The 25,952-nt window shown below is 39.0% G+C and overlaps 1 non-coding gene across 1 annotated transcript; it reads left to right on the top strand.

Annotated features, from left to right (window-relative positions):
- The first annotated feature begins 19,876 nt into the window (after positions 1–19,876).
- Positions 19,877–19,983, top strand: LOC145161946 (small nucleolar RNA R71). The gene has a single exon (XR_013738801.1). It is a non-coding gene; the product is annotated as a small nucleolar RNA R71 (small nucleolar RNA).
- The last annotated feature ends 5,969 nt before the right edge of the window (positions 19,984–25,952 follow it).

Genomic DNA, 25,952 nt, shown 5'->3' on the forward strand with positions numbered 1-25,952 from the left:
ATTAGTAACACCGTGTCCCCGGCAACGGCGCCAATTTGTTAGGGTGTGTCAGACCCAACAAATAATAGGGGTACGATATACTCCAAAAGAATCCCATTATATTGCACTAAAAGGTAGTACAAGGCAAGCAGGGTTGATCCACAGAGACACGGGATAATTAGTCTATACCTCTTTGCGCAAGGTACTATGGTCACCAACAGTAAAGAGGGGGGGGGGGTTTGAGTGTAATGATGTAGCAAATCAATTTAAAACACGAGTAAACAACTAAACCAATGAATTAAGTTCAGATTTTGTAATGACTCCAACTCCATGTATGACAATCTAGCAATGTGAATCAAAGATGACAAGACATTTGTTTCATTCTATCTAAGTTGGTACTTGAAAGTGTTAACAAGCTCTAACACTTTCCATTCACCACATTAATCAATCAAAACAAGCTCTTTGATTAATCCTAACCTTACTAACCTAATCTAAACAAGCTCTTAGAAGTAGATTAAAAGATTGCATTAAGCTTATTGTGAATGTTCCCAACAACACCCAATACTCCTTACAAGCTCCGGAGCGTAAGAGTGTGTGAATAAGATTTACACTAAATTCATTCAATGGAAATCAGTTTAGTGCTTGTTACTTGTTCAATTTCACAAAACAATTACGGATCTTGTAAAAGAGATAACTTGAATGACCTAACCCTAATTCAAATGGCCAATAAGAATCACAATTAGAATCAAACATTCGATTAAAGCAAAATCAAATTCACTAGATAGAAATTAAAAGCAAACATCAAGTCATATGATTGAAATCATAACTAAGAAGTCAAGACATGAAGTTGGAGAAACTAGGGTTCTAGCCACACATGGCTAGAACAAGATTACAAGTCTAAAAGATGAAATTAAGTGTAATTACAACTTAAAAAAACGAGAATTAATGTTTCCAAATGATTAATGGACAAACCCTTGCAAAAACCTTCGAAATCCCCTCTCAAAATATGCTTTGATATGTTGTGTGTTCGTAAAAATGGCCCTCAACCCGTAATATGAAAGATAGGAAAAACTGCCAAAAGTTGGTTTTTGGGTCGAACACGGTCCGTGTTAAAATAGGCTAAACTGACACGGGTCGTGTTCAGCAGCCAACACGCCCCGTGTCAGCATGGTCAACAGCTCCTATTTTGGTCAAACACGCCCCGTGCCCACTTTTCAGTGTAAATTCAACACGCCCCGTGTACCTCTCTGACTCCAATTCCAAACTTGATTTTTCCAACTTTTTCGTTCTTTGCCCGATCATCCCGAAATCTTCACCAATGCTTCCCGGCACTTCCCAAAGCGCGTTCCAACCTCCGGTTTACCTGAAAAAGACATAAAAGTGTGCAAATAAGGTTGTTCTAGAGACTAACATGAATATGATGAAATGCAAGAAAAAGGAAGAACAATTGTGCTAAATAGATGCATGAAATGGGACTAAAAGGTGTGCAAAAGGTGCACAAATAGCACCTAACAAGTCTATAATTACTAAGTGGATACGTTAAGGTTATATATAGCCGAGATTTTATAGACTTAGAATATCTGATTTTCACTCTACTTCCTTTTCCTTGTTTGGATGTGGTTTTAGAGTAGGATTACTTATTCAAAGGTCTATTTGATCTGGATTATATATAATCGGTACACACCATGTGATTATAGAAGGACCAGAAAGAATCACCATCGTAAAAATTTAAATTTTCTCATTGATTCTTTAGACATTCCCATTCTCGTATAAACCCGTTAGATAAACATAGTTACTCCCGCAATCAATAGAAGAATCAAGGAGGATCCAAAAGAATTTCATTAGGAGAATCCCAAGAAAGAAACATAGGAGAAGTAAACGAACTATAGAAATCATTTAGTGCCTTTACCCTATTAAGGACACCAATGAGATATTCGCATGAACTTCCGAGATTCAAAATTCTTCATTACGAAGTAATGGGGATCAGTGTCAGAATCGGAAGTAAGATAGCCCGGGAATTCAATATACCTACAGAGGAGAAGGACACCTTATAGATACCAGGAGAGAACAAATCATTACCACCCAGAATAGAACAAAGGAAAACCACGCATGATTCATGTGAAGTGTTCGAGCACCTTTTCATCTAAGTAATAACTAGTAAATCGGTTCAACCTAGTGAGTTAGTGATTTCATTACTCACATTAGGTTTGGAGCTTATCCTCTTTTCCTGTCACGACTAATAACAATAAATCAGATCACGAAATCTTAATTGATAGTGATTACTTCTCAAATTCATAAGTCTATTTTATATAGACACTGTTATGAATTATTTTCGAATATTTTCGAAAATTGGGAAACTATATCCACCAAACGAAGGTAACTTAGTTCGGATGATACTCGGTTCCTAACCATTCTAGAAACTTAATTTTGTTCCTTACCAGGACTGCATCATAGGGATGTAGGTCGAATCATTGAGAACAATATAACAAAACAAAAGATTAATACATAGATACAAATGGTTAGAATACATCTAGAGACATGATAGTCGCTCACGAGCCCATTTTCTTATCATGTAACAGAATCATGCCTTCAAAGAAGTGTAACCAACCTACCAGCGAAACACCAATCCTTCAAATAGATGCGGCTACATTTCAAGCTGCGGTCACAGCAGCTGTAGCAGCTGTCATGGCACACCTGAATGCTAACAATGCAAATGTTAGTAGTAATACCATCGGTAACCCCGATCGTGGTGATGGCCAAGTACAGCAACGAGCACCTACTTGTAAGGACACCTCGAACCTTAAGCCTAATATCCTTAAATGAAAGTTCGAGAAAACGAAAGGGAGTTGTTTAACTCAAGAACCTAACAAAGGGCAACGAACTGGGGCAGTCAATATCCCCATCAGCCCAGTAATTCTAGCACCAACCAAGCCGTACTTAGGAAACCTCCTGCACTGCAGCAAGTGCAACTACCATCATCATGGAGTTTGCCGAGAGCTGCATTGAAATAGATGCAACATGAAGGGGCATACCGCCCGCATTTTTAGAACTCCGGTTGAGTTCATCACTTCAACTGCCAATGTTGGAACCATTCCCATATGTCACCTTTATGGTGAAATAGGACATTACAAGAGGGACTGTCCAACAGAGAAGAACGATGGGGGAGCAGGAGGATTTTGATCCCAATACATGGGAAAGCATCAAAGAACCCTGCCATATTTTGGTACGCTTCCAAACCCCGATAATTATCTACAATTATGATTACTCTTCCGTTCAAATTAAATCACAACCATTATATAAAATTTGAAACCCTAACAGGTAAGCTATGATGACTTAGTGTATACATAAGGGTCATTTATAATTAAGATTTGTAGACTTAGAGTGAGTAATCCCGCCTCATTTCCTGTTCCTTGTTTGGTTGTGGATTTAGGGCAAGGTTGCTCAGTCAAAGGTCTTACCAATCTTAATTATACATGACTTGTATACACCAAGCGATTATAGAGAGACCTAGTAAGGATCGTTTCATGTAAGTTCATAATTTCAAATTATCAGAACCCTCGTATTGGTAGTACCCGCCAATTTCGAGTCAAAAAGGGATTCGTAGTGATAATAACAGAATAAAACCAGAAGCGCTGAAAACTTAGGTACATAGGATATCACCCTAGTAATCATTCGTCCCAGAAGGACTTAATATCTATATCATCAAGAAAATTCTGACATCCTCATTCGACATGGTTTGGTCTGGCCCTTACCATGTGAAAATTCTTATGCTGTATAAGAGAACTTTTTCCTTAATCAGTCATAAGATGAAATTCTTTCAATCCATAACACAAAACCCTTAGGTTGCCTCTCGTTTCAAAACTTTAGAAATACCCATGCGAAGAATACCACACCATTCTAGACTACTCAGTAGACAGGAAACTTCAAACGAAAAGCACCAAATAGTCATAGAAGTCGGTAACTACCGAAGTATCTCAATAGATCTCGTAGGAAAATCATTGTACCGTAGGTCAAGTTCAAGAATAGAGACTAAGAACTCATTAAGCTAATCTATCGCTGCTAAGTGTATACACGAGAGTGGTATATAAGTTAGACTTAACAAGATAAAGGATGTGTGATTCCGCCCTATCTCCTGTTCCTTGTTTGGTTGTGGACCTGGGGCAGAATCACCCATCCGGACGTTTTGTGAAATCTAAATTATATACGACTTGTATACACGAGGTGATGGTGGATGAGCCAAGTATGAGTCTTATCATGAACTTCGGAGCAAAAGCATGCATCATGTATTCTACCAGGTAGAATTCAACATGAGACCACGACAGTCGGTCGAGCTACTAAATGACTACGAATTCGAAATTCGTTATCATCTCGACAAAGCCAATATAGTAGCTAACACCCTAAGTCGGAAGGAGTACCCAGGTCATAGTGCCAATCATGGACTATGATAACTCATTCAAAAATATCCACACAGAGTAAGGAGGCTCAACAGGAAGCCTTGAAACCTGAAAATGTGGCAAGATAACTAGAACGTGTGAGTGTACGGTATACCAATATCTGTTATCTCCACTGAGATAATAGAATCATCTCCCAGTTCAGGCCGTCACTTAAAAATCTCTAGGAACCAGAGTAGTCATGATTCTATGGGATCGACTATGGTAAAGAATGGGATACCCATTTACCAATTAGTCGAGACCATTATCACACTAGCATTCGAGTTGCTCCATTCAAAACCCTCTGTGGTCACAAGTGCAGATCCTATCTGCACTGGACTAAATTAGGTAATACGCAACTAGCTAGAGATCCAATTTTCACACAGCACCCTTGCTGATCTGGAATTCATTCGAGAAACTACCAAAAACAAAATACGAATCGGGAAGCGCCATAAAGCTTCCAAAGTTAACCAGAGAAGCTACAACTTCGATAAAAGAAAACCCTTGGAATTCCAGGATTGATGACCTTGTCATATGAAGGTCTCACTCAGGAAGGACAAGATGCGCTTGAGAAAGCGTGAAATACAAAACTCAAAGTACATAGGACCATTTGAGGTTCTTACCAGAATCGGTCTTGTACTTTTAAACTTAAACTACCACCAAAAACTTAATAACATTCATCCCATCTTTCACATATCTAATCTAAAGAGGTGTCTATCCGATAAAACACTTGTTATTTCACTCGATGAAATCAAGTTAAATAAAAGTCTACACTCCGTAGTAGAACCAATGAAAACCATGGATAGGGAAATCAAAAGAACCACGCTAAGTCTCATCCCGTTAGTGAAGGTTCGTTGGATTACAAACCAGGGACCTGAATTCACTTGGGAAAGGAAAGATTAGACCTAGTCCATGGTTATCACTTCAGACTTAATTTCGGGACGAAATTCCCTCTAACGGGGGGATAATGTGACACCAGTCAAGTTTTGGTCAAAAATAAATTGATCAATAATCGTAATTAGGATGAACCAAGTGGTAGAGTTTGTAACAAGGTTTCCAAAAACATAAAGAACACTTAAATCCGAGTTATAACGAAGAAGTTATGACCAATCGAAAATTCGCGGTAAAACCGGCAAAACACTATTCAGTGTAAAAAGCGAATTTTCGATAAAAGGCTTTTTAGCCTTAACAATCTAAATGAAACTTGTAGAATGTGTTAAACCGAGAACGTTCATGAAAAGAACGTCAAAATCTGACTTCGTATGAGGAAGTTATGATTTTTCGAAGTTTCGGTTTAGCAGTAGACAGCTAAAAATTCGAAATATAAATCGATTGATATTTAGCCGACACAACTTAAACGAGAATCGAAGGTCTCGTCAAAAGTAGCACAACGGTAAAAAGACAGACGAATACGGACGTCGGATGAAGAAGTTATGAATTTTTAACGGATTCCCGTCCCGGTGTGTTTAAAATAATAATATAAAAAATTAAATTCAAAACCAGCCGACGAAGTCTAAACGAAAGTCATAGGGTATGATTTTACCTACGCGTGCATATAAAGAACGTCAAAAACGGAGCTTGTATGCGAAAGTTATGAATTTCACAAGTTTTTGGCACAAAAATCGAGAAATTGTGGATAACCGAGAAATTTCGCATGTCACTCTTCGGACACGTCATCATCACGTGCGAACCTCCACGTGTCATCTTCTGGTTGGACCGCAGTTCATGTGTCACCTTCTGAGTGGACCGCTGCCGAGGTCCAATAAGCTTCGGACAACACTCGCAAGAGACACCCCGGAGATGCCTTCGGACACCCCCCTCGCAACGTGGCATTCCCCCATTGGACCGAAGGTTGGTCAAATCCGAAACCTACATCTGTCCGAGGCACGTGTCTCGCACCGGGTCCGAGCTTCGCAACCGCCTCAGCCTTCGCACGTGGCTTCGCTGCTGACCGACGCGTGGCTGCTGACTCCTCGCCCTCGCCAGCTGTCCGATGACTCACCAACCTCGGCCGAACCCTCGCACCCCTATATAAAGGGTGCGAGACTTCTCGGATTTGAAAGGTTTTTCACCCCATTTTCACCCAATTTCACATTTTCACCCCCTCGACTTTCTCACGACCCCCCAAGGCCCCAGTATCGTGTCTAAAGCCCAAAGCAAGCCCCATAATTCTCGAGAAGTCATCCTCTCTCCTGTCGAAACTCTGCCCGGTTTGAGCCGGTTTCTCGTTAAATAAACTCTTTACGGGAAACGAAACGCTGCCCGAATCACCGCTTATCAAAGTGAGTTCATACCCCTATAATTTACCTTTTCAATGGTTTTTAAATGCTTTTTAGGGGGGGAATACAAGTTTAACACAATATTAAATTGTGTTAATAACTGTATGTGATAATAATCACACAAATGTTTCCGTATGCTTTTAAGAATTATCAAATACTTTCAAAATAAAGTGAAGTCATGTTAAATCTTTAAAGTCGTGTAAAAACCCCGTTAAAATTATTTGAAAAATGTTTTATAAGCTATTTCAAAGTATAAATGCCAAAAATCATGTTTATATATGTATAAATATATAAATAAGATTTGAAGGGCTTAGGACTAATGAATTATCCTATATCCTTTTCCTCGTTTGGATGTGGAATTAGGGTTGTGTTATTTGTCCGAAGGTCGTTTCCTTCTTAATTATATATATATATATATATATATATATATATATATATATATATATATATATATATGAGTCTAAAAGGCTACTCCTTTTAGTATCATTACCTTTGTATCAGGCTGAGCAAAGGTGATATTCCATGAGAATTCATGCTAATCAGATAGAACATATAAATTATAATAGGTATAATTTATGATTCAAAACTAAATATACAAGTATGATTCACGACTGTATACTTTCCAAGGAAATTACCAAAATACATTCAACTATACCAAGATATGTATAATACCTTTAATATACGAACAACATATTAAAGAAGTAAAGATACATCATACCTAGTTTGCATTAACAAAGGTACTATACAGAGTACCAGGGTTAGCAAACACGTGGTAATGCCGGGTTTGCATTAGCAAAGGTACTATACAGAGTGCCCGAGTTAGCAAACACGAGGTAATAATACATCCTGCCGAGTTTGCATTAGCAAAGGTACTATACAGAGTACCCGAGTTAGCAAACACGAGGTAATAATACATTCTGTCGGGTTTGCATTAGCAAAGGTACTATACAGAGTACCCGAGTTAGCAAACGCGAGGTAATAATTCATAATTCAAGTATACTAGAATACACTGTTTTACAAGAAACCAGGATTTTGATTCAAAACAAATCAAGGGTTTACACTTATCAAATACATGTTTGGAAAACTAAGAGTATACTGTCAATCATTATTTCAGAATGGTTGGGTTTTCAAAACTAATATACATGTAACGTTTAATATGCTTTTTATGAGACTCTATATTCAGGTTGTTTAATTGATTTTAGACAACATAGGAAAGTCCTGACATTATAACCAGAATCTCCAGTCGGGGATCGAAACAAGTGTGTGTAGGTCTATATCGGGATTGACAACCCCGCACTCAGGCTGCTAGCTACAGTTAGATGAGTGACAATTGTTATCACCAGTTTAAACGCCCACAAAGCGTTTGTTTCAGGCCATCAGTCATAGTATGGTTATAATAAAAACTACTCATTAAAAAGGTATTAATAATACGTTAGTGTATAAACAAATAAACGAAAGTACACCTTCAAAGTACCAGTTTATAGAATACAAAATACAATGGTTTAATACAGTTTTCATTAACACCTGGTGGAGCCAGGCATACTCTCAGTTTCAAGTTTTCATAAAGGAATACAAATATAAAACAGTAATACAAAGAGAACGGTTTATGGGCTTAAACAATTAGGAATGAGGTCCACAGCTTAGTTTCAAGTTTTCGCCGTTCTAGTTTGGGGGTGCGACAGTAGTAAACAATTAGGAATGAGGTCCACAGCTTAGTATATGTGACATCCCCAAATTTACGGCCAGAAAAGACCGGTTTAATTTATGCTTTTGAAATAATTTAAGAGTAATCATTTGATTAAAAGTGTTGCGAAATTTGTTCCCAGAAAAACATAATAAATATGTTATCAAATCATTTCCGAAGAAATGTATTTTATTCACTTAAACCATTGGGATGTCATTGTCAATACAAAAACATAAGCATAAACAAAACTTACATTCATTTACACTAGTGATCTACTTCTCTTTTAATCTCTCAGTGTAAAGCAACTTCGTATCGATACCTGTGATACAAATAAACTGAGTGGGTCAGGCTTGGGAGCCTGGTGAGCATATAGGGTATTCAACCCACAATAAATAATAAACTTATTAAGTTCTCAGTCAATAATAAATTTATTAATTTCATCAACCAAAAATAACCCTAATAATTACCCATTCTCATTATCCTCACTTTACGTCCCTAAAACAACTATCACAAGGGACCTAGCCTAAGGATTATCACTAGGGTGACAACATTGCTTTGGGGGTTCCTCAGCAAGTTATGTCAAATAAAACAAACATCGGGGTGACAACATTGCTTTCCCTCAACAAGTTATGTCAAATAAAACAAACATTAGGGTGACAACATTGCTTTCCCTCAGCAAGTTATGTCAAACAAGACATCCTAACATAAAACAACCTATAAAGTGACAACATTGCTTTCCTCTGCAATTTATGTCAAATAAGACATGAAGTCACATCATTGCCATGTGCTAAATCCATAGCTCTTATTCATCGATGGTATTTCCCACGGGTGTTCCCCCCCCCCCCCCCCCCGCAATACATGTCAATGGGTTGTCCATATGCTAAGTCCATAGCTCTTATTCATCGATGGTATTTCCCACAGGTTCCCCCCCCCCCCCCCCCCGCAATACATGTCAATGGGTTTTCTATACAACTGATGAACATACTAAGGGGTTTCCCCAGCCATACATGCACTAAAGGCAATCATGAGGGGAATAGAGTACAGCGAATGAACACTCTAGTCCATTAACACCTACAGGTTGCGAGCCTGCTAGTGTTCCACAGACCGTCTAGAACAGTCCATGGTTGTCATCCATACTCTGCTGAATGACGGGGGTCAACGTTTGGGTAAGGGCTTTTCTCATACTTCACCACTCACGCCAACGTTTGAGTAAGGGCTTTTCTCATATTTCACCACTCACTCTCAACTCATGATCTATATCACTGATCATCTCATCTATCCAACTCACCTTTCATCACATACCCACTATTTAACTCATGATCTATATCACTAACTCATGAAGCTCGTCCGATCACTTCATAAAAGAACAAAGACTCCAAAGTTCTTCCAAATAAAAGTATAGGGAAAATACTGATAAAGTACTCCCGTACGCTCCCATACCCCGACACGTAATAGTGTCAAAAAGAAGAACTAACGGATGAACACATAGTTCAAAAACACCTAATGAACATATAGTTCAAGAACACTTTATGAACATATAGTTCAAACATAGGTACCGATTACAAGTCTACTAACGTTCCACTGGATTATCTAAAATAGTCTGTGGCCGTTGTCTATACTCTGCTAGATGACTAGATCATCTTAAACATCGATACCTTCATCACACATCATCTAATTCATCTACCCATGTTTTACCCAACATATTTGTAGATAAAAATATATATACAGTTTAAAACTTGTATAAAACATCTATTCAAGAGTCACCTTAATTAAACAATCAATATAATTACACATAGCACGTATTTTAAAGAAAATACTTCATATATATGTGTAAGGTGAAAGTAACTACACACTCACATGATTTAACGATAACCGGGCAGCACTTCGTTGCCTAAAACGATCGTTTCTAATAAAACCGGGAGTTTTATTGAGAAACCGGGCTCTGCAAGGGTCGGGCTTCGAAACCGAAAAGATAAATTTTCCGGGATTCTCGGGCACTTCGTGGCGTATTCCGGGGGTTATAATCGATACCGGGGCTTTGGGGAATGTTAAGATGAAGAAAATATGAAGAAAGGGGCTAAATATGGCAAAATTCCAAATCTAACCGGGAAGGCTCACATACCCCTTCTATTTATAGGGGTCCGAAGTCGGTTTAGGTGGTGGGGTCCGCAGGCGAGGGTCCGCATATGCTCGCACATGGTTTGCGCGTGCGAAGGGGCTGCTGTCCTCTTCTTACTGGACCGAGGTCTAATCCGAAGTAGGGGGTGTCTGTGGCTTCATGCGAGGGCTCGGTCACATGAAAGAGGGTACGTGTCGCCTTCTCAGTGGACCACTCCGGATCAGCTCACGAGATCGGATGACTCAGCAGCTCGGACACGCGGCTCGCATGACTCACCAATTTCGGACACGTGGCACGTTCTAAGCGAAGGTGACGTGGCCAAAGCCACCTTTGCGAAATTTCTCGGTTTTCGCACCAAAACTTCTAAAATCCATAACTTTCGCATACAAGCTCCGTTTTTGACATTCTTTATATGCACGCGTAGGTAAAATTACGCTCTACAACTTTCGTTTAGACTTTGTCGGCTAATTTTGAATTTAATTTTTATATTATTATTTTTAACAGACCGGGACAGGAAATCCGTTAAAAATTCATAACTTCTTCATCTGACGTCCGTTTTCGTCAGACTTTTTACCGTTGTGCTACTAATGACGAGACCTTCGATTCTCGTTTAGGTCATGTCGGCTAAAAATCACTCGATCTAAAATTCGAGTTTTTAGCTGTCTACTGCTAAGCTGAAACTTCGAAAAATCATAACTTCATCATACGAAGTCAGATTTGGCGTTCTTTTTATACCTACTGTCGGTTTAACTAACACTAAGAGTTTCGTTTAGATCATTGAGGCTAAAAAGTAGTTTATCAAAAACTCACTTTTTACGACATTCGGCACCGTGCCGGTTTATCGTGAAACTTCGACAGGTCATAACTTCTTCGTTATAACTCGGATTTCGACATTCTTTATATATCCATAATCCTTGTCATGCCCACTACAAGTTTCTTAATTGATATCGACTTTATCTAAAATTTAATTTTTGACGTTCATTTTTATTCTTAATTAATTAAACCCTAATAATTAAGCATAAAACACATAATTCACATAATATTCACATAATTCCTTTTCATTTCTTCTAAATGAGTTACAAAGGTTAACCTAGACCATTATGTCAATATTAATGGCTAGCCTAGAAACACGGGCGTTACAACTCCCTCCCCCTTACAATGATTCTGTCCCCGGAATCACACATCAGCAAACAAATACGGGTAGCGACTCCTCATGTCACTCTCCGTTTCCCAGGTGAGATTTGGCCCATTCGTATGTTTCTAACACATAAGCACTAATTCGACAATTTTACGTCACAACTTCGTAGTCTTACGGTCAACGATTTCCTCAGGTTCTTTAATCAACCTCTTGTTTTCATCCAACCTTAATTTAGAAATGGGAATTATGTCGGGCATATCTCCCGTAAATTTTCTCAAATAACACACATAAAAGGTATTATGAATACCCTCCAGTTCTTCTGGTAATTCTAGCTTGTAAGCTTGATTCCCGATCCTCCGAAGAACTTTAAATGGTCCAAAAAATCTTGGACTCAATTTTCCCCTTCTACCAAATCTTATAAGTCCCTTCCACGGCGAGACTTTAAGTAAAAACGAATCTCCAACTTCGAATGATATCGGTTGTCTTTTCTTGTCAGCATAGCTCTTTTGAGCAGCTAACCTCCTTTCCCTAATCACTTTCAACTTTTCAGCAGTCTGATGAACTATTTCAAGTCCCATAAACTGCTTTTCCTCAGCTTCCAGCCAACATGACGGCATTCGACACTTTTCCCCATACAAAGCGTGATAAGGTGCCATCTAGATGTTCGAGTGGAAACTATCATTATAGGAAAATTCTACTAGAGGTAAGTGTTTACCCCAGTTACCTTGGAATTCCAGGGCACATGCTCTCAGCATATCCTCCAATGTTTGAATTGTTCATTCATTCTTACCATCGGTTTGTGGATGGTAAGCTGTATTCAAACACGACTTGGTACCCAATTCCGCTTATAGACTCCTCCAAAATCTTGAGGTAAAACGGCTGTCACGATCGGAGACAATCGTTAACGAAACATCGTGAAGCCTCACACTTTCCTTCACATAAGAATTCGCAAGTTTATCCATAGACCATTTCTCATTGGCTGCTATGAAATGCGCACTCTTAGTGAAGCGATCAACGACCACCCAAATCATGTCGTGACCGTTCCTTGTTCTGGGCAGTTTAGTCACAAAATCCATAGTGATACCTTCCCATTTACCCATGGGTACAGGCAAAGGTTCTAAACTCCCATACGGTTTCTGATGTTGTGCCTTAACCCTAGCACGTGTTACACACTCGGCCACATACTTAAAAACATCGAGCTACATCGTCGGCCATCAGTAATAGGGTTTTAGGTCCCTATACATTCTTATACTGCCGGGATGAATCGAGTACATGGTCTTGTGAGCTTCTTCCATCAGAAGATCTCTTACTCCTCCCATCTTAGGTACCCAAATCCTATCTTTGAATACCTTCAGTCCTTGACCATTTGTATCAAACACTAACGTTTTATCCCAAACGTTCCTCCTTTCGGTCATTTTTCTCTAAAGCTTCCTCTTGAGCTTTCTTTATACTTTCCACAATTGTCAAGACAACTTCAATTCTCAACGCTCTTGGCCTTTTCTTTTCAAGATTTACCTTTCGACTAAGAGCATCAGCAACAACATTTGCTTTACCAGGGTGGTAAAGTATCTCACAGTCGTAGTCCTTGAGTAACTCTAGCTAGCGTCGTTGCCTCATGTTCAATTCCTTCTGATTAAAGAGATATCAAAGACTCTTATAATCAGTGAAAAGTTTGCATTTAGTATCATAAAGATAGTGCCTCCCTATCTTTAAGGCGAATACTACCACTGCCAACTCCAGATCATGAGTGGGGTAGTTCTTTTCATGCTCCTTCAATTGCCTCAATGCATACGCTATCACTTTATCCCTTTGTGTCAGAACACAACCTAACCCAACTTCTTTAACAACGAACGCGATACTTCTATTGATCGCTTTGATCAGCCTTTACTTCAATTCGGCTTAAGTCAACTGCTACATCGAACTTGGTTCTCTGAACCACATAACAAACTCATCGTAGTCGGACTCAATTCGATATGACCACTAGGGTTGGAATAACAATCATCTTCTTAGTCATTACCGAAACGATGGTAACGACAGACTAGAATAAGACGGAATCAATTACCAGTTCCTTGGTAACCTTGTGACTTTCCCTGATCCAATTGTGAGTCCTGTGCTTCCAGTAGTATAGATCTCTACTACTATTCACACCTACTCATACTCGTCCCAAGTACTGTCTCGCAGTCCCCAAGACCTAAAATCACAAAACAATTTAACACATACGAATGTGTCCAATTAATCATAGATTTTCCTAGACTCTACTAGGACTTCTTCCATGCGTATCTTCAGTCATCAATTCTACTTCAGCTTGGTTGGTGATGGAAATTCCAAATGATGGGACAACTTCAGGAATTACACCAATCGTTCCATCATCCTGCTAATCGAAGGTGTACTTCAGACGTACCATACTCCTCTAAACGTTTCATTATTTTATCAAACATATTCTAAGACAAGATACCACTCTTACGATATCTTTTGATAGGTATCATTCACTATCATAAGCTTTTCATTTCCTCCATCTACTCAATTCTCTACGAGTCTTCACCATAACGTTTTGTACACCCAAGCAGACGTTCGGTGTACCGGGCGAGAATTTAAGATAGGAAAGCTTTATTTACGATAAACGTATAAATCTCCTTATCACTTCGAAACGTTTACATGTTAGTTCTAATCTCGTAATCATACGCTTAGAATCCTACACACATAAGGTTTCCAGATCCGGTCGGCAACAGAGCATAGATCCGAACAAATAATAGCATATAAGGCATCCGTATAGCTATAACATAAAATATTTAACACATAAAACATTTTAGGCATCTTTCCTAAAATAAACTTGTGCTCGTGTCTAAAATATAGCAGACACTCATCTCACAGTCATCACTTAGCATTCTAAGTTTAAGTCTAGAAATCCTACAATTTCTTAGTTCGCTTAAACTAATGCTCTGATACCAACTGTGACATCCCCAAATTCACGGCCAGAAAAGACCGGTTTAATTTATGCTTTTGAAATAATTTCAGAGTAATCATTTGATTAAAAGTGTTGCGGAATTTGTTCCCAGAAAAACATAATAAATATGTTATCAAATCATTTCCGAAGAAATGTATTTTATTCACTTAAACCATTGTGATGTCATTGTCAATACAAAAACATAAGCATAAACAAAACTTACATTCATTTACACTAGTGATCTACTTCTCTTTTAATCTCTCAGTGTAAAGCAACTTCGTATCGATACCTGTGATACAAATAAACTGAGTGGGTCAGGCTTGGGAGCCTGGTGAGCATATAGGGTTTTCAACCCACAATAAATAATAAACTTATTAAGTTCTCAGTCAATAATAAATTTATTAATTTCATCAACAAAAATAACCCTAATAATTACCCATTCCCATTATCCTCACTTTACGTCCCTAAAACAACTATCACAAGGGACCTAGCCTAAGGATTATTACTAGGGGTGACAACATTGCTTTGGGGGTTCCTCAGCAAGTTATGTCAAATAAAACAAACATCGGGTGACAACATTGCTTTCCCTCAGCAAGTTATGTCAAACAAGACATCCTAACATAAAACAACCTATAAAGTGACAACATTGCTTCCCTCTGCAATTTATGTCAAATAAGACATGAAGTAACATCGTTGCCATGTGCTAAATTCATAGCTCTTATTCATCGACGGTATTTCCCACGGGTGTTCCCCCCCCCCCCCCCCCCCCCCCCGCAATACATGTCAATGGGTTTTCCATACAGCTGATGAACATACTAAGGGGTTTCCCCAGCCATACATGCACTAAAGGCAATCATGGGGGGAATAGAGTACAACGAATGAACACTCTAGTCCATTAACACCTACAGGTTGCGAGCCTGCTAGTGTTCCACAGACCGTCTAGAACAGTCCATGGTTGTCATCCACTCACTCTCAACTCATGATATATATCACTAACTGATGAAGCTCGTCCGATCACTTCATAAAAGAACAAAGACTCCAAAGTTCTTCCAAATAAAAGTATAGGGAAAATACTGATAAAGTACTCCCGTACGCTCCCGTACCTCGACACGTAATAGTGTCAAAAAGAAGAACTAACGGATGAACACATAGTTCAAAAACACCTAATGAACATATAGTTCAAGAACACTTTATGAACATATAGTTCAAACATACGTACCGATTACAAGTCTACTAACGTTCCACTGGATTATCTAAAATAGTCTGTGGCTGTTGTCTATACTATGCTAGATGACTAGATCATCTTAAACATCGATACCTTCATCACTTTTATTTCATCACACATCATCTAATTCATCTACCCATGTTTTACCCAACATATTTGTAGATAAAAATATATATACAGTTTAAAACTTGTATAAAACATCTATTCAAGAGTCACCTTAATTAAACAATCAATATAATTACACATAGCACGTATTTTAAAGAAAATACTTCATATATATGTGTAAGGTGAAAGTAACTACACACTCACATGATTTAACGATAACCGGGCAGCACTTCGTTGCCTAAAACGATCGTTTCTAATAAAACCGAGAGTTTTATTAAGAAACCAGGCTCTACAAGGGTCGGGCTTCGAAACCAAAAAGATAAATTTTCTGGGCTTCTCGGGCACTTCGTGGCGTATTCCGGGGGTTATAATCGATACCGGGGCTTCGGGGAATGTTAAGATGAAGAAAATATGAAGAAAGGGGCTAAATATGGCAAAATTCCAAATCTAACCGGGAAGGCTCGCATACCCCTTCTATTTATAGGGTCCGAAGTCGGTTCAGGTGGTGGGGTCCGCAGGCGAGGGTCCGCATGTGCTCGCACATGGTCTGCGCGTGCAAAGGGGCTGCTGTCCTCTTCTTACTGGACCGAGGTCTAATCCGAAGTAGGGGGTGTCTGTGGCTTCATGCGAGGGCTCGGTCACATGAAAGAGGGTACGTGTCGCCTTCTCAGTGGACCACTCCAGATCAGCTCACGAGATCGGATGACTTAGCAGCTCGGACACGCGGCTCGCATGACTCACCAATTTCGGACACGTGGCACGTTCTAAGCGAAGGTGACGTGGCCGAAGCCACCTATGCAAAATTTCTCGGTTTTCGCGCCAAAACTTCTAAAATCCATAACTTTCGCATACGAGCTCCGTTTTTGACGTTCTTCATATGCACGCGTAGGTAAAATTACGCTCTATAACTTTCGTTTAGACTTTGTCGGCTAATTTTGACTTTAATTTTTATATTATTATTTTTAACAGACCGGGACAGGAAATCCGTTAAAAATTCATAACTTCTTCATCTGACGTCCGTTTTCGTCAGACTTTTTACCGTTGTGCTACTAATGACGAGACCTTCGATTCTCGTTTAGGTCATGTCGGCTAAAAATCACTCGATCTAAAATTCGAGTTTTTAGTTGTCTACTGCTAAGCTGAAACTTCGAAAAATCATAACTTCCTCATACGAAGTCAGATTTGGGCGTTCTTTTTATACCTACTCGAATTTCGGCATTCTTTATATATCCATAATCCTTGTCACGCCCACTACAAGTTTCTTAATAGATATCGGCTTTATCTAAAATTTAATTTTTGACGCTCATTTTTATTCTTAATTAATTAAACCCTAATAATTAAACATAAAACACATAATTCACATAATATGCACATAATTCCTTTTCATTTCTTCTAAATGAGTTACAAAGGTTAACCTAGACCATTATATCAATATTAATGTCTAGCCTAGAAACACGGGCGTTACAGTATAACTTCCCCCCCCCCCCCCCCGTGGCTGTTTAAAGGTGACGACGTGACTTACAATTTCACGACGTGACTGGCTTGCTGGGTCAAAAACATCCGGTCCTACCTAATTACACTTAGTGGGCTTCAAAACTGGGCTAAACTAAGGCACCCCCGTTTATCAATCCAATTCACGACCTGAAGCATATGCTCACGACGTGCCATATAGTCTGGACCAAATATAATTTAGATAATGATACTTATTTATTCTCATTGTTTACCACTTAATCTCTAAAGCACCCCACACTTGATTTTTACCATTTAAGAGATTATTAGATGATGCAATGATCAATTTCCTAAAAACTAAAAAAAATGCAAAAACTAAAATGAAAAGAAAATTTCAAACTGAACTCGGGTTGCCTCACGAGAAGCGCTTCTTTTTTTGATGGAGTCGTGAGCTGGACTTCGTGCCTCCTACGTTGAGTTGTCCATCACCACCTGAACCTTCTGCTCCTTCCATCGCCTTTTGTAAGCTTGAACTCGTCTAATATATGCTTTCTTCGAGTTCTCCTTTTTAGCTTTCACGTCATCCTCATCAAGCTTTCTTTTGATCCCTTTAGTCTCCAATTTTTCTTCATTCTTCTTAAGTTCCATAGGAATATTTTCTTCTTTCACCACCGGACTTGTTTCCTTAGATGTAACCTCATCTTCATTACTTGATAAATCATCTCTTTCCTCACTCACCAAAGATGTTGGAGATTTATAGGCACACTTCAAAAACAAGTGGAACGAATGCTCTTGGTTTGGTACGTTTGACTTGTTGAATTGTCTTGATTTCTTCTTCCATGAGCTTCTATAATTCTTCAAGTTCACTTTCTTCATCAATGTTGAAGACCTCACCTAGAACATCACTTCCTTGGAAACCATCTTGGACTCCAAAAGTTTCCTCTTCATCTCTAACCCTCAAAGTAAGCTTGGATTCACGAACATCAACCAAGGCTCTAGTAGTATTAAGTAAAGGGCGACCAAGAATGACTGGAACATTAACATCCTCTTTCATGTCCATAACCACAAAATCAACTGGGAAAACGAATTTCCCAATTTTCACCAGGATGTCCTCTACAACCCCCCTAGGATGAGTCACTGAACGATTAGCCATGTGAATGGTCATTTTTGTAGCCTTCATCTTCTGAATATTCAGCTTGTGATAAAACGAATAAGGCATCAAATTTATGCTAGCCCCAGAATCAGCTAAAGCATAAGTCTTCAGATTATTTCCAAACTCACATGGAAGAGTAAGGCGTCCAGGATCTCCCATCTTCTTAGGTATCTCTCCCAATACAGCTTTTGAGATTTGCTCACTTAGAATCACCTTAGAATTCTTCTTCAACTGCTGACGAGTGTCTATCAAGTCTTGTAAAAACTTTGCATATTCCGGAATTTTGGATAATGACTCAACAAATGGAGTATTAATTGGAATACCCTTTACTTGTTTGATAAACTCCAGATGCTCCCTTTTCAGTGGACTAAGATTAGCTCGATACGGGAATGGTAAAGGCAGACGATAAGCCGGAATGGATTCTGAAGTCTTCTGTTCAGACCGGGTACACGACGTGAACATAGGAGGTTCACGTCGTGACTTCGGTTGCTCATCAGAACTATTATTTTCGAGTTTGGCTTCTTCGGCTTTGGATCAGACTACTTCGGCTCCACTTCTAGTGCTTCTAAGAACTCAGGGATAGCCTCTTCTTCGGTTTCAATCACCATAACATGGGATTGAGCATTCTTTTTGGGAAATTGTGAGGATAATTTGTTGCTCACCAAAGTAGTTAGTTGACCAATTTGGTCTTCGAGATTATGGATCGATGCTTGATGATTTCTTAATGAAGCTTGTTGGTCAATCATCATTGTCTGCTGTTCTTTCATCAGTTTCATGTGTTCCTTCAGTATTGCATCGGTATCATCATGCCTTTTCTCAGAAGCTTCCATAAATCGAGTTAGCATGTTTTCTAGGTCAACTTTCTTCTCGGCGGGTGGTTGCTCTTTTTGGTAGAAGCCTCAGCCTGTCTGCTTGTATTTCTCTTCTTTTTGCTTCTTATATTCATCATATGGCAGCCAATCTTTCTTTGGTTTTCTGCAGTCTTCGTCATATTTATCCCCACTAGAGTAACAAACTTGAGCTCTTTTATTCCCATATTCATCTAAGTTGCAATCCTTAGTCAAGTGTGGACCATTATACCTTTCACATCCAACTCTTATAGCATGAATTGATTGGTCCATTTTTATCATTCTCCTGTCCATTGTATCAAGCATGGCCATTACAGCAGCCATGTCCGCAGAATTTCCACCCCCGCTTCCTTTAACTCCCTCATTTCTTGGATTATGGTACTCACGAGAATGCTTTGCAAATTCTTCAACTAACTCCTTAACCTCCCTTGGATTTTTCCTTGTCAGTCCTTGAGAATCAAGGAGTTGCCTTGTCAAGACATTCACCCCATCATAGAATACGGACACCTCTTGTTGAATGTTAAGGTCATGTTGAGGACAATTCCTTAGCAACCCTTTGTAGCGCTCCCATGCCTCGTAAAGTGACTCCCCTGGCTGTTGCTCAAAATTGGCTATCGCCTTTTTGAGTTTAGCTATCTTGGATGGTGGGCAAAATTGGTCTAAAAATTGTCCGTGCATCTTAGCCCAAGTAGTGATTGTACCAGGTGGTAGTGCTTTTAACCAATCTTTCGCAACTCCTTTAAAAGTAACGGGAAGCATCCTTAGCAAGACGGTATTTCTATTAACATTCGGGACATTGAAATAATTTGCAATGTCATTGACCTCATCTAGATTCTTAAAAGCATCCTCATGATCTTTTCCATAAAATGGAATATCTTTTAGCGCGGTAAGAATGTGTCCTTTCAGCTCGAATGTGGCAGTAGCAAGAATTGCGGGTTGTATTAACCTTGGACCAACATCGTCCCTAATACGCTTATTGTAAGCTCCCATGGACATCTCTTCAATGTTTTCCATCTCGTTTTCTGGCTCGTTCTCAGGTTCACTCGTATATAGTCCAAACTCGGCCTCGGATTCGTATTCGGATTCGTTTGGGATAGGTTTTTGATCTAAGCTTTCTATCTTGCTCTTGTCCTTTGAAGATGAACTCGAATCTCCCGTTTTCTTTCCGGACTTCTTTGTAAAGACAGATTTGAGATCTTGGAAAGGTTTCTTCTTTTGTGTTTGGTTCACTTCAGCGTTCTTATCCGTCTTCTTGTGAAGGGCCGACTCTGGATCTTCAAGTGGTGGCACCAAACGTGTGTTGGAACCTCTGGTCATGAACTTCTGCAATAAAACAAAAATAAAAACGTAAAACTGAACCAAATAATACTAGAAATAGCCTACTGACTGGTCGCCACGATGTGGTAAAAAGTATCACCTCGTGTTGTCGCAGAAAATTAAACAGAAAAGAAAAACGAAGAAAACGCAAAATCTACTGAACTCACGTCGTGAGCTTAAGGCTCACGTCGTGAGTTGGGTATTAGAACAAAAAAATTAAGCTAAAAAAGTAACTTTTTGCAAGTTCTACCCCACAAAAAGGATCGATTAACCTAAAGCAAATAAATCAACCAACTATTAAGCCGTTCCCCGACAATGGCGCTAAAAACTTGATGTGTGCAAATAGATACACCTAATTTTATATTTATAACCTAACTAACTTAACTAACTAAATTGCACCTAGGCAGTGTACCTAGTCAAATTATAGAATAGTCGGATAAGTCGGGTGTCGATCACAGGGAACGGTTTTGACTAATTAATCTATCTGCTACTAAATTAACCTAATTACTAACAAAGAAAGGGGATTTATCTAATTTTTCAAGTTTAGCTGAACTTAATTCTTTAACACAAATTCAATCAGTAAACAAAACACTTCTGTTAGTTCGAATCCACTTTCCCTCAATGGTTTATAAATTATCTATGACAATTACTGTTGGTTACCAATTAAGATAGTATTAGCAATTTAGTTCTAAATCTACTAACATTAATCAATTTATGTAAATCTATGTATGGTCACACACTAGCTAACACGAAATCAATTATTAAATAGAATTGGAGCTATGTAAGATTGATTTGACAAACACACTTATGGTCATAATATGAATTCTCTAGCACAACCTAATTTTACTAATTCAATTGCTTATCTAAGATTAGTTTGATCTTAGCTCTAATAACCTAGTGTTCACTGAATTATTAGGTATTCAAATTCATGCAGATTAATGGTCATTAACTACACAGAATAAGAAATCAAAACAATCAAACATCAAATCAACATGCTAGGTAAAATCAATCAACACAAGTCTTAACCAACAAGTAAATCAAAGCTAAAGTATTAACACCATAAGTTCCAGCTTCATCTAACTAACAGAAGCAGCTAGATTTAGCTGGACATACTAGCAAACAAACTCAAATAACTCATACTCAAAAACATAATTAAAGTACCAAAACTAGAATCCAATTATGAACTTCTCTTCTCCTTTGGTGTTGAAAGCCAATTCCAGACCTCTTCTCCTTCTGGATTTCGTCTCCAGGAACTTTCTCTACCAGCCAAAAAATTCCTCCAGTCGTAATGAGCAAGAGTTTATATAATTATGTCCAAATTTACGCTTCACGTCGTGAATAATAGATTCACGTCGTGAATTGACAGAAGTCCTTATCGGGCAAGGATTTTACTTCGCGCGTACTTATCCTCCAGAACCTTCATGTCACGTCGTGAACTTGTGGTTCACGTCGTGAATGTAGCTGATTTTTGTGAGTTTCTTTTTCTTTTACTCTCCAAGTCTCCAAAGTTCCATGCTTTGTCAATTTTAGTCCCTTTCCTACAAGAATGCTCCTCTTTGGCTGCAAAGTACAATTAAAGCTTATAAGTATCATTATTCAATGCAAATAACCAAAAGATTAATAAAAATGTACTTAAGTATTGCCTAAAAACATGTATAAATATGGAAATATCATCTTCCAAGGAGGATCATAGATGACTTGGAAGGAGTCTTCTCTTCAAGGTCAATGACATAGAAGTCCGCGGGAAATACTAGTTGATTAACTTGTACTAGCACATCCTCCAACACTCCTCTTGGAAATATACTTGACTTGTCCCCTAATTGAATGATTACTCTGGTTTCTTCCACAGGTCTAGCATTTAGAGATTGAAAAACCGAATATGGCATTACATTGATTTAGGTTCCAAGATCTAACATGGCACTTTCAACATGCAAATCACCAATAGTGCAAGGGATAGAAAACATTCCTGGGTCCTTGCATTTGGGTGGTAACTTCTTTTGGATAACTGCAGACACGTTTGCATTGACTTGAATCTTTTCATTTGCCTTGAATTTCCTATTCTTGGTGCACAAATCCTTGAGGAATTTTGCATAACTTGGAATTTTCTTAATAGCATTCAATAATGAAATGTTGATTTGGACATTGCCGAAAGTTTCAAAGAATTCATTTTCTTCCTCCTTATTCTTCGAAATGGCTAACCGGGAGGGAAAAGGTGGTGGTATGACCAATGTCTTGATGGTATGGTTGGAAAATTCGGGTTGATCAATGTTTGCCACAACCGGTTCCTTTGGAGGAACTACAACCTTTGTAGGCTCAACAATAATAACCTTATCTTCTTCTTCTCTTGAAAATCTTTTGGGGTTGCTTTCTCCAAGTGTTTTCCCACTTTTCAAGGTTATGGCACTCACATTCGGATTCTTTTCGGTTTGAGATGGAAGTTTACCCCTTTGTTCCATCTTGTTGAGAGCAATGGATAAGTCTCCAATTTATGCTTGAATGTTGGAGAATGTGTTCTTTGTCTCTTGTTGAAATTGTGTTTGAATTTGAGCAAGAGAAGTAACGAGTTCTTGAAGACTCATTTGATGGTTACCACTTGATTGGCCTTGTTGTTGAGGTTGTTGGTAATTTGGAGGGGTATAAGATGCTTGTGGATATGGAGGTTTTTGGGAAGGATATTGTGGATATTGGGGTCTCATCATAACATTTGGTGGGTTTTGCTTTGGTGGGTATGGGTTGTTTGGATTATTCCTCCAATTTGGGTTATATGTATTTTGAAATCCCATGCGTCTTGGTTGACCTTGATATCCTCCCATGACATTAACATCCTCCGGTTCACTTCCAAGTGTGGGACACTTATCCGTATAATGCCCCGTCGTTGCACAAATACCACACATCATAAATTGTTGACCACTTCCCACCACCATTTGACTTAGCACATTAGTCAAATCCAAGAGCTTTGATTCCAAGTGTTGGGTGTTGCTAACTTCACCAACCACTTGTGGAGAATTTCTCTTCATTTCATTTCGAGGCCCGAAGTTTCTTTGATTTTGAGAAATGGTACCAAAAAGTAATCTTATCTCTTGAGGTGTCTTGTTGAAGATGTCACCACCACTTGAAGCATCAATCATCCTCCGATCTTTTTCATTCATACCCTCATAAAATTGTTGAAGAAGTAGTTGTTCGGGTATGTTGTGTTGAGGACAACTTGTACACAAGTTGTTGAATCACTCTCAAAAATCATGAAAAGTCTCATTCTCCCCTTGACGAATCCCCAAAATGTCACTCCTTTGACTTGATATTCGGAAAGTGGGATAGAACTTGCTATTGAAGGCTTTGAGTAACTCTTCCCATGTGTGAATAGATCCCGATGGTAAGTTGAATAACCACACTCTAGCTTTATCTTTCAAGGTGAAAGGGAAAGTGGTTAGCTTAAAATCATCCAATGTCACATGTTCGGGAAACATGCTAACACATATCATATGAAAGGACTTCAAATGCCTTTGAGGATCTTCTCTATCCAAACCATGGAACTTTATGAGTTGATGTATGAAACTTGACTTCAATTCAATCCCTCGACGGTTTACGGGATAAACAATACCAAGAGGTGTGTGAGTAACATCCGTTTCCATCATTTGTCGAAGTGTCAACTCTTGAGGGGGATTGGGTGGATTGGGGTTATTGGGATATTGTTGCATGTAATTGGGAGGTTGGTGGTAAGGTGGGTATGGGTATTGTTGGTGATTGTACATTTGTGGTAGATAAGGTTGGTAGTTAGGATATTGGCTGTAGGGGGTTGTTGTTGTGGGTACATTGGTTGTTGGTACATTGGAGGTTATTGGTAACTGGGTTGATTTGTGCTTATTGGTGTTGAACTTGAAAAGCATTGTTTTGAGTTTGGTTGTTTTGGTGGAATTTTTGGTTTTGTGGTTGTGGTTGTGGTTGTTGTTATTGATAATCGGGTTCATTTGGGTGAGGAGGGGGTTGACTCCAAGGTGTCATATCTATGAGAGGTTCTTGGTGTTGTTATTGTTGTCTTAGTTGTTGGGGTGGGGTATTGGCATCTTGATTGTTGGGGTTTGGGTTGGGATTGTGAAGTGGAGTGTGATTCATGGTTATGTAGTTTTCAAACGGAATGTCTTCCAAGGAATGACCAACAATTGGAGAACTCGGTTCGGTGTCGGTATCACTTGAAGTATGAACTTGGTCTTCTGTGACAACCCGAAATTTTTTGCCTTGTAAGTCCAGCCATTCAATTTAACCGTGTGTAAGACTCGTTTCTGCTATCTTTTAGCATTGTTTAGAGTCTGTTTAAGGGTTCTAAGCTCAGTACAATCAAGCTTTGGGTTTAGGGAAGTGTCAGCTAAAGTTCTTCGCGTTGCAATCGAGCCGAGCACTCCATCAAAGGGAGTGTACGGCCATACACATGGGTGTATGGCCGTATACCCATGATGGCCGTACACCCACCCCCATATGTAGAGTATCCCTTCATTTCTAGTCATTTCTCACACTTCCAAGTCTAGAAAATCGATTCTCTCTCAACTATCATCGAGTTTTTCACCTTGATCTTCAAGAATGTAAGCCTTTCTTTCTTTTGATTAGTTGTTATCCTTCTTAATCATGTATCACCCTTTGATTTCATCCATGAAAATCATCTTTTTGGGTAGATCTTCGAGATCTTCATCTTTCACCAAGAACACCAAAAACACACACTTGTTCTTGGTGGCCGTGAACCCCCTTTGAGCCTCCAAATCGTAAGTATCCTTTACATATGCTTAGTATACGTTAGATACTCTTGTTTAACACCTTATAAACGACCATTTAGCTGAAAAAAAGGAGTGTACGGCCGTACACCCTTGCATGGCCGTACACAGCTCAAAACACTCCAAAAGGGCCTCCAAAATGCGAACTTAGTTCATATTCTTGTTGAGCAATAGACCCACTAGCTTCCCGATGGTTCAAACACCTTCTTATGCATGTTTTACCATGAGTGTACGGCCGTACACTCCATGGCCGTACACCCCTTGGCCGTACACCCCATGGTATGGCCGTATACACCCTTTAATGAATCACATGTGATTCTAACACTTAGTCCAAGTGTTTCCTAGTCCATAAGGGTGTTTCCTTGCATGTTAGTGATGGGTTTTGAGCACTACATCAATCCTATGGTGTACATGCAAACCCTAATAGCTTTGGATCTAGTTTGTCTAATGAACATGCAACTGATAATCCAAAGCCATAAACCCTAGATCTAATAAACTATAACTGAAATTAGGGTTTAGATC

The sequence above is a fragment of the Lactuca virosa genome, chromosome 2, assembly GCF_052849685.1.
Source record: "Lactuca virosa cultivar CGN04683 chromosome 2, Lactuca_virosa_CGN04683_v6, whole genome shotgun sequence".
NCBI classification, from domain to species: domain Eukaryota; kingdom Viridiplantae; phylum Streptophyta; class Magnoliopsida; order Asterales; family Asteraceae; genus Lactuca; species Lactuca virosa.